The sequence below is a fragment of the Callorhinus ursinus genome, unplaced genomic scaffold (genome assembly GCF_003265705.2).
Source record: "Callorhinus ursinus isolate GAN/ISIS: 27379988/994484 unplaced genomic scaffold, GSC_fseal_2.0 scaffold6, whole genome shotgun sequence".
Classification (NCBI taxonomy): Eukaryota; Metazoa; Chordata; class Mammalia; order Carnivora; family Otariidae; genus Callorhinus; species Callorhinus ursinus.
The window spans coordinates 10649414-10664270 of NW_027397068.1; positions in this window are offsets into that span (position 1 = coordinate 10649414).

Consider the following 14857-nt stretch of genomic DNA (forward strand, 5'->3'; position numbering starts at 1 on the left):
GTGTTGTGTTTTTAATATAACAGCTTTATTAAGAAAAATTCATATACCACAAAATTCACACTTTCAAAGTTTACAATTCAATGGGTTTTAGCATATTTATAAAATTGTGCAACCATCACCACAATATAATTTTAAAACATTTTTTTTAAGATTTATGTATTCATTTTAAAGAGAGAGAGAGAAAGCATGAGCAGGAGGAGGGGCAGAGGGAGTGGAAGAGAGAGAACCTCAAGCAGACTCCTTGCTGAGTGTGGAGCCCAACATGGGGCTCAATCCCAGGGCCCTAAGATCATGATCTGAGCCTAAACCAAGTGATGGCCATTTAACCGACTGAGCCACCCAGACACCCTAATTTTAAAATAATATTTTTAGGGCGCCTGGGTAGCTCAGTCAGTTAAGCGTCTGCCTTCAGCTTGGGTCATGATCCCAGGGTCCTGGGATTGAGTCCTACATTGGGCTCCCTGCTCAGGGGGGAGCCTGCTTCTCCCTCTGCCCCTCACCCCACTCATGCTTGTGCTCACTCACATGCTCTCTCTCTGAAATAAATAAATAAAATAAAATAATATTTTTATTAAAACAAACATTTTGTTTTGTTTCCAAAAGAAACCCCATAGCCATTAGCAGTACCTCCCCATTCCTTCTTCCCCAGCCCTTAGCAACTACTAATCTGCTTTCTGTCTCTATAGATTTGCCTTTTCTGGACATTTCATATAAAAGGAACATTACATTATGGGGCCTTTTGTGGCTGGCTTCTTTCACTGAGCATGTTTTCAAAGTTTGTCCATGTTATAGAGTGTATCAGTACTTCATTCCTTTTTATGGCTGAATATTATTCCATTATATGGCTATATCACAACTTGGTGGTCCATCCATTAACTGACAGGCATTGGGGTTGTTTTCACTTTTTGGCTATTATAAATAATGCTGCTATTTTATGTACAAGTTTGTGTGTGTGTGTGTGTGTGTGTGTAAATATATATTTTGTTTCAATTCTCTTGCTATATACTTAAGAGTGAAATTGCTGGGTTATAAATAACTATGTTTAACATTTTGAGGAACTGACAAGCTTGTTTTCCAAAACAGGTGCACCATTTGACAATCCTACCAGCAATAAATGAGAGTTCTAATTTCTCCACATCCTCACCATCTGTCATTTTGTTGTTGTTGTTGTAGCAAGCCTAGTGGATGTAAAGTGGTATCTCATTGTGGTTTTTTATTTGCCTTTCACTGATAATTAATGATGTTGAGCATTTTTTCATGAACACATGGCCACTTATATATCTTCTTTGGAGAAATGTCTATTCGTATCCTTTGCCCATTTTTTAAGCTGGGTTATTTGTCTTTTTATTATTGAGTTGTAAGAGTTCTTCATATATTCTGGATACAAGTCCCTTGTCAGATATATGATTAGCAAATAATTTTTCCCATTCTGTGCATTAGGTTCCATCCTTAACTCTAAACTTTGGGCAAATTACTTCACTTTCCTCATTTGGAAAGTAAGTGGATTCAAAAGACTCATTTTTGAATTAAGATGCATATCACTGGGAGCAGGTGCTGGTGCTCCAGAAGTGTAAGACACCAAGGGTTCCATGTGATCCCTCTTCTGAAATGCCAATATTATTCAAAAATTTGGGGTAAGCAGAATCTTAAAAGTCCAAAGGAAAGAAAAACCGTATCGCTGAGTAAATGGAAATCTTGACACTTTTGAGAACCTGGTGGCAACAGTATTACAGTGGTGCCAAAGTAATCAGGGTGAGGGGACTTTAGAGAGAGAAATTATACCTGACCGTTGGAAGCAATGAGCTGAGCATGTGACTTCACAGCATGAAGCTTCAGAGCTCTTTTTGGAAAAAAAAACAATTTTATTTTGTGGCTTTTAACTTTTGACCACTTAAAAATCATTAACTCACACAAATCAGCTCATTTTCCTGCTGCCATTATTTTATTTAATTTACTTTTGTTTCTATTTTATTTACTAGGTGGTGTTTATTTTTTTTTTAAAGATTTTATTTATTTACTTGTCAGAGAGAGAAAGAAACAAACAGGGGGAGTGGCAGGCAGAGGGAGAAGCAGGTTCCCCATTGAGCAAGGAGCCCAATGCAGGACTCCATCCAAAGCCTCTGGGATCATGACCTGAGCCAAAGGCAGACACTTAACCAGCTGAGACACTCAGGCATCCCTACTAGAGGTGTTTAGTTCTACTTCCCACCATAGTCAGTTTCCTAAAAATACAAAATATCAAAGATTCTTGATTTTCTTGACTTTTAGTCATATTTTTATATACCTGTTTTGAGTGTTATAATTCTGAAAAACTACATTTTCCACACCAAACACGGATAGGTGTTCAAAAACAGGAACTTTGAAGTATAATCTCAAAACGGTTAAAAGAAAAAAAGGCAAAATAATAAGGGGAAATGACAATAACCTGCAATTACCAAAGGTTGAAACAGACATGTCATTGATTGTCTATGGGGTACCCCAAGATGAATTTGAGAGGGCAGAAGATGACAAATAGCACTCTACAGCTGCAACTACTAAGTCATTAGGAAGGAGCACAGGATATTCTTAGATGCTTATTTCAAATATGGGTTCTAGTCTGTAGTGAATGTGCAAAAACCAAAACCTTGTGTTTTTCTGTTTGAGAATACCCAGACCAAAAAATGGAAGGAGATTTAGCTTCTGCAGCCATATTTAAAAACCAATAATATAGAGGTGTCGAGCTGGCTCGGTGGGTAGAGCATACAACTCTTGATCTTGGGGTTGTGAACTCGAGCCCCACGCTGGGCATGGAGCTCACTAAAAACAAAAAAAAACAAACAAAAATAAATGCCAAAAAAACAATAATATTATGTCTAATATGGGCCTAGCATATATATATAAATGGATGTTTATATAAATGCATAAAGAACACAACTCAACAACTAAAGATAAATAGCCTAATCAAAAACTGGACAAAGGCCTTAAACAGACATTTATCCAAAGAAGATATACATGTGACTAATAAGCATATGCAAAGATGATCAGCATAAATAGTCATTAGGGAAATGTAAATCAAAACCATGAGATACTGGGGGAGCCTGGCTGGCTCAGTCGGTGGAGCTGTGACTCTTTTTTTTTTTTTTTAAAGATTTATTTATTTATTTGAGTGAGTGAGAATGAGAGAGAAAGTACGTGAGAGGGGTGAGGGCCAGAGGGAGAAGCAGGCTCCCCGCCGAGCAGGGAGCCCGACGTGGGACTCGATCCCGGGACTCCAGGATCATGACCTAAGCCGAAGGCAGCCGCTTAACCAACTGAGCCACCCAGGCACCCGGAGTTGTGACGCTTGATCTCAGGGTCATGAGTTTGCCCCCACGTTGGGTGCAGAGATTACTAAAAATAAGTAAATAAACTTAAAAACAAACCATAAGATACCACTACATACTCACTAGGATGGCTATAAGCACAAAAACAAACAAAAAACAACCAGAAAACAAATGTTGGGGAGGATGAAGAGAAACTGGACTGGGGGGAATGTAGAATGGTGCATTCACTCTGGAGAAGTTTGGTGGTTCTCCAATAAACATCTGATCACCATATGACTCAACAATCCCACTCGTTAGGTATATACCCAAAAGAACAAAAACTTGTGCACGAATGTTCATAGCAGCACTATTCACAATAGCCAAAAGGTGGAAATAATCCAGATGTCCACTGATTAATGGTTATACCAACAAGAGTGGTATACCCATACAATGGAATAGTATTTGGCCATAAAAAGGAATGAAGTACTGATACACACTATGACATGGATGAACTCTGAAAACATGCTCACTAAAAAAAGCCAGACACAAAAGGCCACATAGTCTACAATTACCTTTAAATGCAGTGTCCAGAAAAGGCAAGTTCCTAGAGACAGAAAGCAGTTCAGTGGTTACCAGGAGCTATGGAAGGGGGAAATGGAGAGTGACTACTTAAGGGATAAGGGGTTTTTCTTTCAGAGTGATAAAAATGTTCTGGAACTAGGTAGTGATAATGATTGCACAAGACTGTGATTGTACTGTTACTGAATTGTATACTTTAACTAGTTAACATGGCAAATTTTATGTTATGTATATTTTACCACAATTAAAAAAAATAATTCAGGGGCAAGTAAGGGAATAAATCAAAATAATAAATAGTGCAAAATTTCCAATGCAAACTTTTTCAATACAAACTAATTTCTTGGGGCCCCTGGGTGGCTCAGTCGTTAAGCACCTGCCTTCAGCTCAGGTCATGGTGCCAGGGTCCTGAGATTGAGCCCCGTATCAGGCTCCCTGCTCCACGGGAAGCCCACTTCGCCCTCTCCCACTCCCCCTGCTTGTGTTCCCTCTCTCGATGTGTCTCTCTGTCAAATAAAAATAAACAAATAAATAAATAAAAATCTAAAAAAAACCCCCACAAACTAATTTCTTGAAACTTAAAAGAAAATCCATAGCAGAGAGCTATTTAGTTGAAAGCACAAACAAACAAGTTACAAATTGCTTGAAGCTCCCTTCAAACTGATTGGGCCAAGAGTGGATACCAAATACAAGCTGGGTCACTCAGAGCCTTTTCTTGGGAATTTAGGAGACTCCCATAGTTCACTTGGTCATGGGACAGAAAAGAATCTGCACTTTAAGAGTTACTAGTATGTGTTGGTGTCCCAGAGCTCATGTTTCCACTCATGCTTGGTTAGTTTCCCATGGATTCCTTGAGCTTGGCATTCTTACAATAAATCCCTTTTAAAAATTAAATAAATAGATGGATAGATAGATAGATAGATGATAGATAGATAAATAGATAAATCCCATTTTGCTTGAGTTAGTTTGTATGGTTTCTTCTCTTTGAAACCAAACCTCTAATCCCCATACATAAGATATTTAGGTTTTTAGGTGTTTTAGGACATTTAGGTAAAGTAATATTACCAATGGTATTAGGTTCCTACTGCTGCTATAACAAATTACCACAAATTTAGTGGCTTACTACAACTGAAATTTATTTTCTCGCAGTTCCGGGAGCCAGAAGTTCCAACAGCAGGGTGGTGGCTCCCTTTGAAAGCTCTCAGAGAGAACATCAGTTCCTGTCTCTTCCAACCTCTGGTGTTTCCAGGTGTTCCTTGACTTGTGGCCGTCTCGTAATCTCTGCCTCTGTGGTCACATTGCCTCCTCCTCTTCTGTGTGTCTATTTTACCAGATGTGGGCTCGATCCCAGGACCCTGAGAACATGACCTGAGCCGAAGGCAGATGCTTAACCGACTGAGCCACCCCGGCGCCCCAGTCTTTTGGTTTTGAGTGTCCCTCCCCTCTCTTTCTAGCCTCTCGGAAGTACACTCACCTACAGATGTTGTCCCTACTCACATGGCTTCTGGGCTTCCCGCAGCACAGATGGGGAATTCTCAGTTGCTCAGCGGGGTCCCAGTGCCCCTCTCACTATGACCTCTGTCTAATTGTACAACTTCTCTGGATTATTTTCTGTTTCTTACCCGTGCCTTCCTTGCACACTTAGGCCTTTATGCCTTCGCTTTAACTTTAAAATCCTGTCAGTCTGCTTTTAAAAGAACGATGTATTTTTTTTTAAACGTAAAATAAGTACTAAAGGCCTAAAACAAAACCAGAGGGCTCCTGGACCCGCTGCCTGCCCTTGCTCCCCGCTTGAAGCCTTTCAACCCTCTTACCTGGTATTTAGTATTAACCTTCATATTTTCTTTTATTAATTTTTTTAAAGATTTTATTTGTTTATTTGAGAGAGAGTGAGAGAGTGGCAGAGGGAGAGGGAGAAGCAGGCTCCCCGCGGAGCAGGGAGCCCACACCATGCGGGGCTCGATCCCAGGACCCTGGGACCATGACCCGAGCTGAAGCCAGACGCTCAGCAGGCTGAGCCACCCAGGCGCGCCAACCTTCATATTTTAAAATACAATGCTAATAGTGCTATATTTAGTTTTTTGGCTTAAGATATAAACCAATGACTTTCTACTATGAAGATGAGGTTTTATTTTTTTTAAAGATTTTATTTATCTGAGAGAGAGAGAATGAGAGATAGCACGAGAGGGAAGAGGGTCAGAGGGAGAAGCAGACTCCCCGCCGAGCAGGGAGCCCGATGTGGGACTCGATCCCGGGACTCCAGGATCATGACCTGAGCCAAAGGCAGTCGCTTAACCAACTGAGCCACTCAGGCGCCCTGAAGATGAGGTTTTAGCTGTATTATTATCCAGAACCCACTTACATATACATACATATACACAATTATATACATATATTCTCCTTTCCCATCCTCCTAATATAGTCATAGCGTAAGTTTGGATTCTATTGATATTTGGTGGTTTGCAGGTGATCTGTTGTACTATGACTATACTCTTTCTTGTACTTTTGCTCTTCTTTGGAATTAACAATTGCCTTGCTCTCTCCTTGACTTCATTTTCTTTGCTTCATTTTCCATTTACCCCGCATTTATTCATCCCCAAGCTCACTGCCAGAAGCACCTCTCTTCTCAATTCTTTCAAACGTATTGTGGGTTCTATCGATTCTGTCTTTTTCTTGAAAATCCTCCTCTCCTCCCCAGAATCTTCTGTCCTCCTACCGCAGTCTGGGCCACCTTCTCCTTAGGCCACCTGTGCAGCTGTGGCCCTGAGCTCACTTCTCGCCCTGATTCTGGAAATTCCCTTCACTCCTCTCTTGTGCAGGAGGAGTTTCCTGGATCCCATGTCTTATTCTTTCTTGGTTTACTCTCTTTCATGAAATTACTCTTCTAGTAGCTTCCTGGGAAAAACTGTGCACTGAGTAAATTTCTTGACCTGTTATATATTTGAAAGATATTTATTCTACCCTTGTACTTGATTGATAGTCAGTTTAGGCTGCTAGAACAAAGTACCATAGACCGGGTGGCTTATAAACAACATACAGTTATTTCTAACACTTATTTGCTACCATTTGTTTCTTCTGGAGGGTGGAAGTCCAAGACCAGGGTGCCAGCCTGCTTGGGTTCTGACGAGAACTCTCTTCTAAGTTGCAGACTATAGACTTCTCATTGTATCTGCACATGGCAAAGAGCAGAGAAAGGAGGCAAGCTCTCTCATAACCATTTGAAGGGCACTAACTCCACTGATGAGGGCTCCATTCTCTTGGCCTAATTGCCTCCCAAAGCCCCCATCTCCTGATACCTTCTCCTTAGGAGGCGGGGATTCAGCATATGCATTTTGGAGGGACACGCACATTCAGTGCGGAACAGCAGGAGACAGATTTCTAAGTTGGCATTCATTTATCCTTGATTTTTATTTTTTTATTTTTTTTAAAGATTTTATTTATTTATTTATTTGAGAGTGAGAATGAGAGAGAGAGAGCATGAGATGGGGGAGGGTCAAAGGGAGAAGCAGACTCTCTGCCGAGCAGGGAGCCCGATGCGGGACTCGATCCTGGGACTGGATCATGACCCGAGCCGAAGGCAGTCGCTTAACCAGCTGAGCCACCCAGGCGCCCTATCCTTGATTTTTCAAGTCATTGTTCCATTCTCTTCTAGCTTCAGGCTGATATTTCAGATACTATTCCATTTCTGATACTTTATGTATGAGCTATTTCTCTCATAAAAAGGTTTTAATAATCAAGTCTTTTAAAAAATTATTATTATTACCTTATTACCTTTCTTGGTGTCGGCCAATTTTCATCCATTATGTTGAGCACTCAGCGAGCAATTTCAATCTGCAGACTCCGTTCTTCAGTTCTAGGAAACTTGTATGGTTCCTTTCTTTTTAAACTTCCCCCCCTCCATTTACTCTGTTTTCTCTTTCTCAAATTTTTATTTGAGAATTTGTGTCCCCTGGACAGATCCTCTAATTTCCTTTTCTTTCCTATTTTTCAAATTCTTCATCTTGAAATTTTACTTTCTGGGAGATTGCCTTAAATTTACTTTTTCTTTTATTTCAAGTGATATTTGTATTTCTGCCATGATATTTCTAATTTTCAAGAGCTCTTTTTGTTTTTTTTTTCCAACTGTCTCCTTTTTAGACCATCTTGTTTGTGTTTCATAGATGTACTCTGCTCCTAACACGCTCAGGCTATTAATTAGGGGGGCTTTTAGTCATCTTTGTTTTCCTTTTATTCCTGCTTGTTTGTTTGCTTGCTTGGGTCCTTAAAAATACGGTGATCCTTGCCTGACTGCATCCATTTTAGGGTACAGCAATAAGAGGCTGATTGTAAGCTCTGTGTGCATGGCATACATTATTGGTGAGTGGGCATCACTATGGGATGATCTGGCTGGGCTATATTTTAAAGAACCTCTGATGTTAGTATTTAACCTAATCACATATATATGCATTTGTTATACATAGGCGGAATAAGTATAATGTGCTAACTTACTAGTTAAGCCACAAAATCACCTTCTTCTCTCCTCTGAAACTCAAAAAGCTGGTGACATCATTTTAGCTATAGCATTTATAGGAATGAGTCATATCTGGCTGTGAGTCATAATCAATATCTCGGAGAAAACTTGGCAAAATATCAACATCACAGCTTCATTCTGAGCTCCTTGGTGAAGTTGGTTGTGCTTGTTCTTCAGCTCTGTAATCCAAACATTGTTTGGTCTTTCTCTGTCTGTTCAGGAATTTAAAAAAAAAATGATATGACTCAGGGAATGTTAGTTTTATCTTCTTGTACAAATCTTAAATTTTCAAGGATTAAATAAAGACACGGTAAAGATAATTCAGGCAATGTTGATTTGATTGTTTTGTATAAATCCTAAATCTTTCTGGATGTTTTAAGGACATGGAAATGTTCTTTCTTAGGAAGAATTAGCAGAAAATCATTGGCCAAGTCTCATTTTTCCTTTTTGTGTTCTGAGGCTACAAACCACAGGGAAAAAACTCTATATAGTCTCATTCAGGCTTGAAAATCACAAGCGTTTCTCTGAAACAAATACTCCTTTTGGAACCTTTAACATCACATAGTTGAAAGAGCCCTAGCGTCTGAAATTCTACAGTATCATATCACCCTAAGTTCAAATACTATAAAAATTGGGGCACTGGAGTACTTTGTAAAAATGAAATATGCTGTTTTCCTCATGGACTTTTAGCTGCTTAGAAGGACTGGATTGAATCAATTACTCGGGGACCTGAAATATAAAGAAGATTTAATAGGATATGTTTTAATCCATTCTCTTTACTATATCTTAAATTTCTTAGAAGTAGTTTTCCTATCTTCTGGAAATGTCACATGAAATAGTCAAAGATAACCAGACTGATTAAACAGATGGATTTTCATGTTTTTGCACTGAACAGGAGTAAGAACGCTTTTTCTATTAGGGCTTCGTAGGCAAATAAAAAACAACTTAATTATTTTAGGGTTCTTTTGTTTTTGAGAGACAAAACAAAATTTTGATTCACTTGGCTTTAAAGTGAAGAACATCAAAAATAAAACCTTACTAAAAAAGAAAATAAAAAAGAACACCTATTAAATCATAGCAATTATATTTTCTCCCTAAATTGCTCCCTCCGGATTTTCACGTTCTTGTCAAAGCTATGATTTCTCTCCAAATCAGTCAGGTTTGAAGTTTCAAACATCCCGCACATAGCCTGGTCTCTCGGCTGGACTCATATTGTCAGTCACCAAGTCTCAGGCCTTTATCTTCAAGTTCACCCTTCCATGTCCTTGCACTATGTTAGCCAGAGTCCTCAGGTGCCTCACAGCTCTTATTGCCATTTCTCTCACTGCCTCCAATCTATCTTTAGAGGAGTTTTTGGCGTATTTGCCTAAAGATTCAGGTAAGTAAAGGAGTGAAATGAGCTGACTGAGCACAGGCCTTATTTGAAAGGACAGCCTCCACTCAGCTCCAGCTAATTGCTGCTTCATCAAGGATGATGGGACAGTGTCACTAGAAATCAGTTTTCTAAGAATAGTCAGAGATCCCCAGAGTTTCCATAGGTTCTCTCACTTCCCTTGAATTCCTCGGAATTGTAGGTACAAGCAGAGAGATATTTTAGAACTGTAAGATAGGTTATGAAATGTATTGGGCTGGCCAAACTTCTCATTGCTTGTCACGTCCACAATCCCTGAAGTGGCCCTAAGTAGTTCCTTATTCATAGATGCCTCATCATCCTGCTTCATCATCCTCGCCAAGAGCCACCAAGAGGAGGTCTAGGAAGAGAGTTAAGAAAGTTCTGTTGAACCCAGATGATGGTAATGAATCATCCGGTCTGGACCAATCCAAACTGGACCAATCAGTTTTTCTCTCTCTGGAATTTGAACTTTAGATAAATGGTGAGTTAATTGGTAGTGATAGTGGATGTGGAAATACACAAACAGCACAAACAGAAAGAGTAGTGGAGTCATGGGAATGTCAGAACATTTAGAGTAAGGATCAACGGACATCTTTTTTTTTTTTAAAGATTTTATTTATTTATTCATGAAAGACAGAGAGAGAGAGAGAGAGAGAGAGAGAGGCTGAGGGAGAAGCAGGCCCCCAAGGAGTAGGGAGCCCGACACGGGACTCGATCCCAGGACTCTGGGATCACGACCTGAGCCGAAGGAAGACACTTAACCATCTGAGCCACCCAGGCGCCCTCAACAAACATCTTCTGCTAAGGAGTGACAAAATAACCTAGTAACTAAGGTTGCATGGGATCCTGAATAAATTTCGAGTTTCCAGATTTCATTCCAGGTCAGTTAGGCACCAGACTGTTATTCCTCTGTCTCCCATGAGTTCTGGATATGAAGGTTTTCACTGGATCCTATGAGGCCTGGTAGGTGTCTTGTCTTCCTTATGTCTGTCTATGTGTGCCTACCCTTAAAATAAATACACCATTGGGGCGCCTGGGTGGCTCAGTCGTTAAGCGTCTGCCTTGGGCTCAGGTCATGATCCCAGGGTCCTGGGATCGAGCCCCGCATCGGGCTCCCTGCTCCACGGGAAGCCTGCTTCTCCCTCTCCCACTCCCCCTGCTATGTTCCCTCTCTCGCTGTGTCTCTCTGTGTCAAATAAATAAATAAAATCTTAAAAAAAAAACAAATACGCCATTACTTTAGGAACCTGAGTGAATTCCTGCAATGAAAAAAACCTAACAATGTAGACAATGCTTTCTTTAAAAGGGGGGGGGGCAGTAGCTTTACTCAAACTTTGGTAAATTATAAAATGCTTGTCCTAATTCTTCTTTTCTGTGGTTCTCTGCCCTTCTCCATTTGTTGTGATATAGAAAATCATTCTGGAATACTTGTAAGAACACTACTTAACTAAAAATACATCAATAAAGCAATAAAAATGTGCTAATATTCCACAGTGCACTCTGTCACACACACAAAACTGGCATTAAGTTTTTGATGACTTGATCAAGAGTAATTGCAAGTAGGGATTTTTTTTTATTTTTTTATTTATTTTTATTTAATTTTTTTTATAATGGATTAAATGTTTTAAATGATTTCATAGTGTTAGAATTAGAAATTAAAAAAATCAATGTAGGGCACCTGGGTGGCTCAGTCGGTTAAGCATCTGCCTTCAGTTGCCTTCAGCTCCCCCCCTGCTCAGGGGAGAGTCTGCTTCTCCCTTTGACCCTCCCCCTTCTAATGCTCTCTCTATCTCATCCTCTCTCTCAAATAAATAAATAAAATCTTTAAAAAAATCAAAATAAAAAAATAAAAAATCAATGTAGACTCATGACTTTGAAATGTCTTCCAATTTTGTCCAAAAAATGGCCTAGCAGTGCTATTATTCTAATCCCAATCCGTACTCATGCAAGAACAATCTCATATTCATCCCTGATGCCCAGATTTTTCCACTAATATTTTCTTCACTTAAAGGAACTAAGGTTCTTTATAAAATAGTTCATTCTGTGTTTTGGGTTAGAGAAAGAGGAAGATAATCTTGTTTTCAAAATGAAATGTTTGAAATGTTTTCAAAAATGTTTGCGAGAAGTGCTGAAGAGACAATAGAACCATCTTAAAAGGACTTTTACTGGCCAAGATTTAAAAAAAAAAAAAGGAAAATGATCATAGATGATTGAAACTATGTTAATCTATGAAAGTCCATAATGATTCTCCAAAGGAAAAAAGTTTAAAATTTAGTCATAGGTAGTTTGGCTATAAAAGATAGTGTGGGGTGCCTGACTGGCTCAGCTGGTGGAGGGTGTGACTCTTGATCTCGGGGTTGTGAGTTTGAGCCCAGATTGGGTGTAGAGATTCCTTAAAAAAAAAAAAAATCTTTAAAAAAAAAAAAAGATAGTGCCTGTGATAATATAGATATATTAATTTTTTAAAAAGTTGAATAAATACAGAGTTATATGTATGGGTTTTTAAAAAATAATCTAAAGCATATATTAGTTTATAAAGCACAGGCATGCCTTTTCTCTAATTGCAACAGTAGGAAAGGATGAAGAGAAGAAATTGGGAATCGCCAAGCAGTCCTGGAAAAAAATATTAACTATACAAAGAACAGAAAGAACTGCTCCACATCATTTGTTACACATAACAACTGGGTAGAAAGGAGATCCAACATTTAATCAGGACTGGGGTAGCAAAATGATCAAGTAGAAAGTGAATTCCATAGTGTTTTTCATGATGATAATTTGCCAAATGTCCTGAAGACATCTAATTGCGTAGACTCCCTCCCTGTCTCATGAAAGGTGAAAACTTTCAATGATCCTATTAATTGTAACAAATTAATGAGACAAAATCAGTTTGCAAAAAATGAACAATCTATCTCATTATGTAATGATAAGAAACTGGATTCTGTAAGGTGGCCAAATGAAACCTAAAAAATACTTCATTTCAGGAGAAGCATTAGGTTGCATCTTGTGAATGGCAAGGATTTTAAAAAGTTTTATCAGTGTATGAAAGGAGACACAACCCAAGCCTAAGACCCGACTAAGATTAAATTGGTTGAAACCCCAGCTGGTCTAAATAACATGCTTTTTCTTTTGGTTTTATAGCTAGTGTGAAATAGAATCAAGTCTCTATAATATTACTATACCCTGGGGCTGCCACTGGTCCTTTGACATCTTTGTACCAATAATAAAAAGACTTCTTTTCCTCCAGGTAGCCCCAGGAAAGAATGGCTTTTAAAAGAAGAGGGAGAGCTGTATTTCAGGCCTCCCTTCCCCCTTTGGCCAAAGAACAACCTGCACAGGCCTGCTGCCCCTCTTCGGAAAGTTTAAGAAATAAATGTGGTAAAATTACTGCCACCCTAGAAAGATATAAATATAGGGATAACAAAGATTTCAACCTGTGGTAATAGTACTTTAGTAGCAATTTAATATCAATATTGTCATTATTGTGATATTTTGTGCATATTGTTTGCTTCTAAATATAAACCAAATAATTTCAATTAAATTTTTCAGACTATGTTGATAAAATAAGGCTTGTGGTCATTGCTTAAATGTCAGGGAAATTTGGGGTTGTTAAGTGTAAACATTTTGATTTCCTGGTTGTGTTCAGTGTTTAGAGGAATTTTATTTCATAAATATGAAAGATGAATAATTTGAGCATTAAGGAACGTATACATTGTTCTTTTCATACGTGTCCCTTAGAGCTGAGACATTTAAGATCTAAGCAGTAACAGGTAGAGGAAATGGAAATAAAGCCACGATGAAGGGAAAAGAAAAATATCAAGAGAAGGACAGAAAGATGGTATTCAAGGCAGAGAAAGAGAGAGAAGGACAGAAGTAAAATGTAAGAGACAAAGGTCGACAGGGGAGAGAGGAGAGGAATTCAGAGAGCTCTGAAGTGTTAATGCACGTAAGCTGCTTATATCACACATGGTGTTTTACCTCATTTCCCTGCTCTTTACTACCTGGTTTACTTTTCAATTGTTTATTAAAAAAAAAAAACCAACAAAAACCAAACCAAAGCCAACCAACAAACAAAAAAACAATTTCCTCTAAAGAAACTGTTGACTTCAAAATAAAACCAAGACATGCACTGGAACAAAAGTCTGCAAGACCCCTGAGAGTCCTCCCAAAACTTACTTTACCTTTGGAATGTCTTTTTTTTTTTTTAAAGATTTTATTTATTTATTTGAGAGAGAGAGAATGAGAGATAGAGAGCACGAGAGGGAAGAGGGTCAGAGGGAGAAGCAGACTCCCTGCCAAGCAGGGAGCCCGATATGGGACTCGATCCCGGGACTCCAGGATCATGACCTGAGCCGAAGGCAGTCGCTTAACCAACTGAGCCACCCAGGCGCCCTACCTTTGGAATGTCTTGCTACCACCATGATTCGCCGTTTGGGCCCAGACAAGAGCTTCGGACCTCTTCCTTTGTATCATATAGCACAGATGAAACCAGGTTTGAGTATTAAAATTAGGCTTTCCTAAAGATAAAGGATCTATAGGAACAATACACAAAGAATAACATGAAATCCACTAATGTGGTTTATAAAACCTGGATTGTTCTCTTCTGGTGATCCATTCCAGCTCCCTCTTTGTGGCGGGCACCAGCTTAGCACACATCACCCAGGTGGCCACAGCTGCAAGGCTACCTTTCTTAATGTACAGAATCCAGGGTTTTACATGAGGCCTACCGTTTAGGCCTCAAAAGTATAAACTACATACCACGTAATAACTCTAACATAGGTGTTTCCATCAGGGGCCCCTCTGAACTGACTACCAGTTAGCAGCCCCCTGGAGGGTAAATTATTCTCCAGGACAGTGTAATATTATCCCCAGATAAAACCAAACTTTAGGCCTTGGGACCTACTGGAAAAGAGGACTTAGGCATTAGGAGTTGAAGGGATTTAGTCCCTGACTCATTCTGTGACCCTTAGGTAAGTTATTTTGTCCTTAGAGGTTTTATTTACATCATAGGTCAAATACAACTTATCTCTATCTATTTTAAACGATTAGGGTAGGAATAAAATGAGTTAGATGAAAAAGTGCTTTGAGAAAGTGTAAACT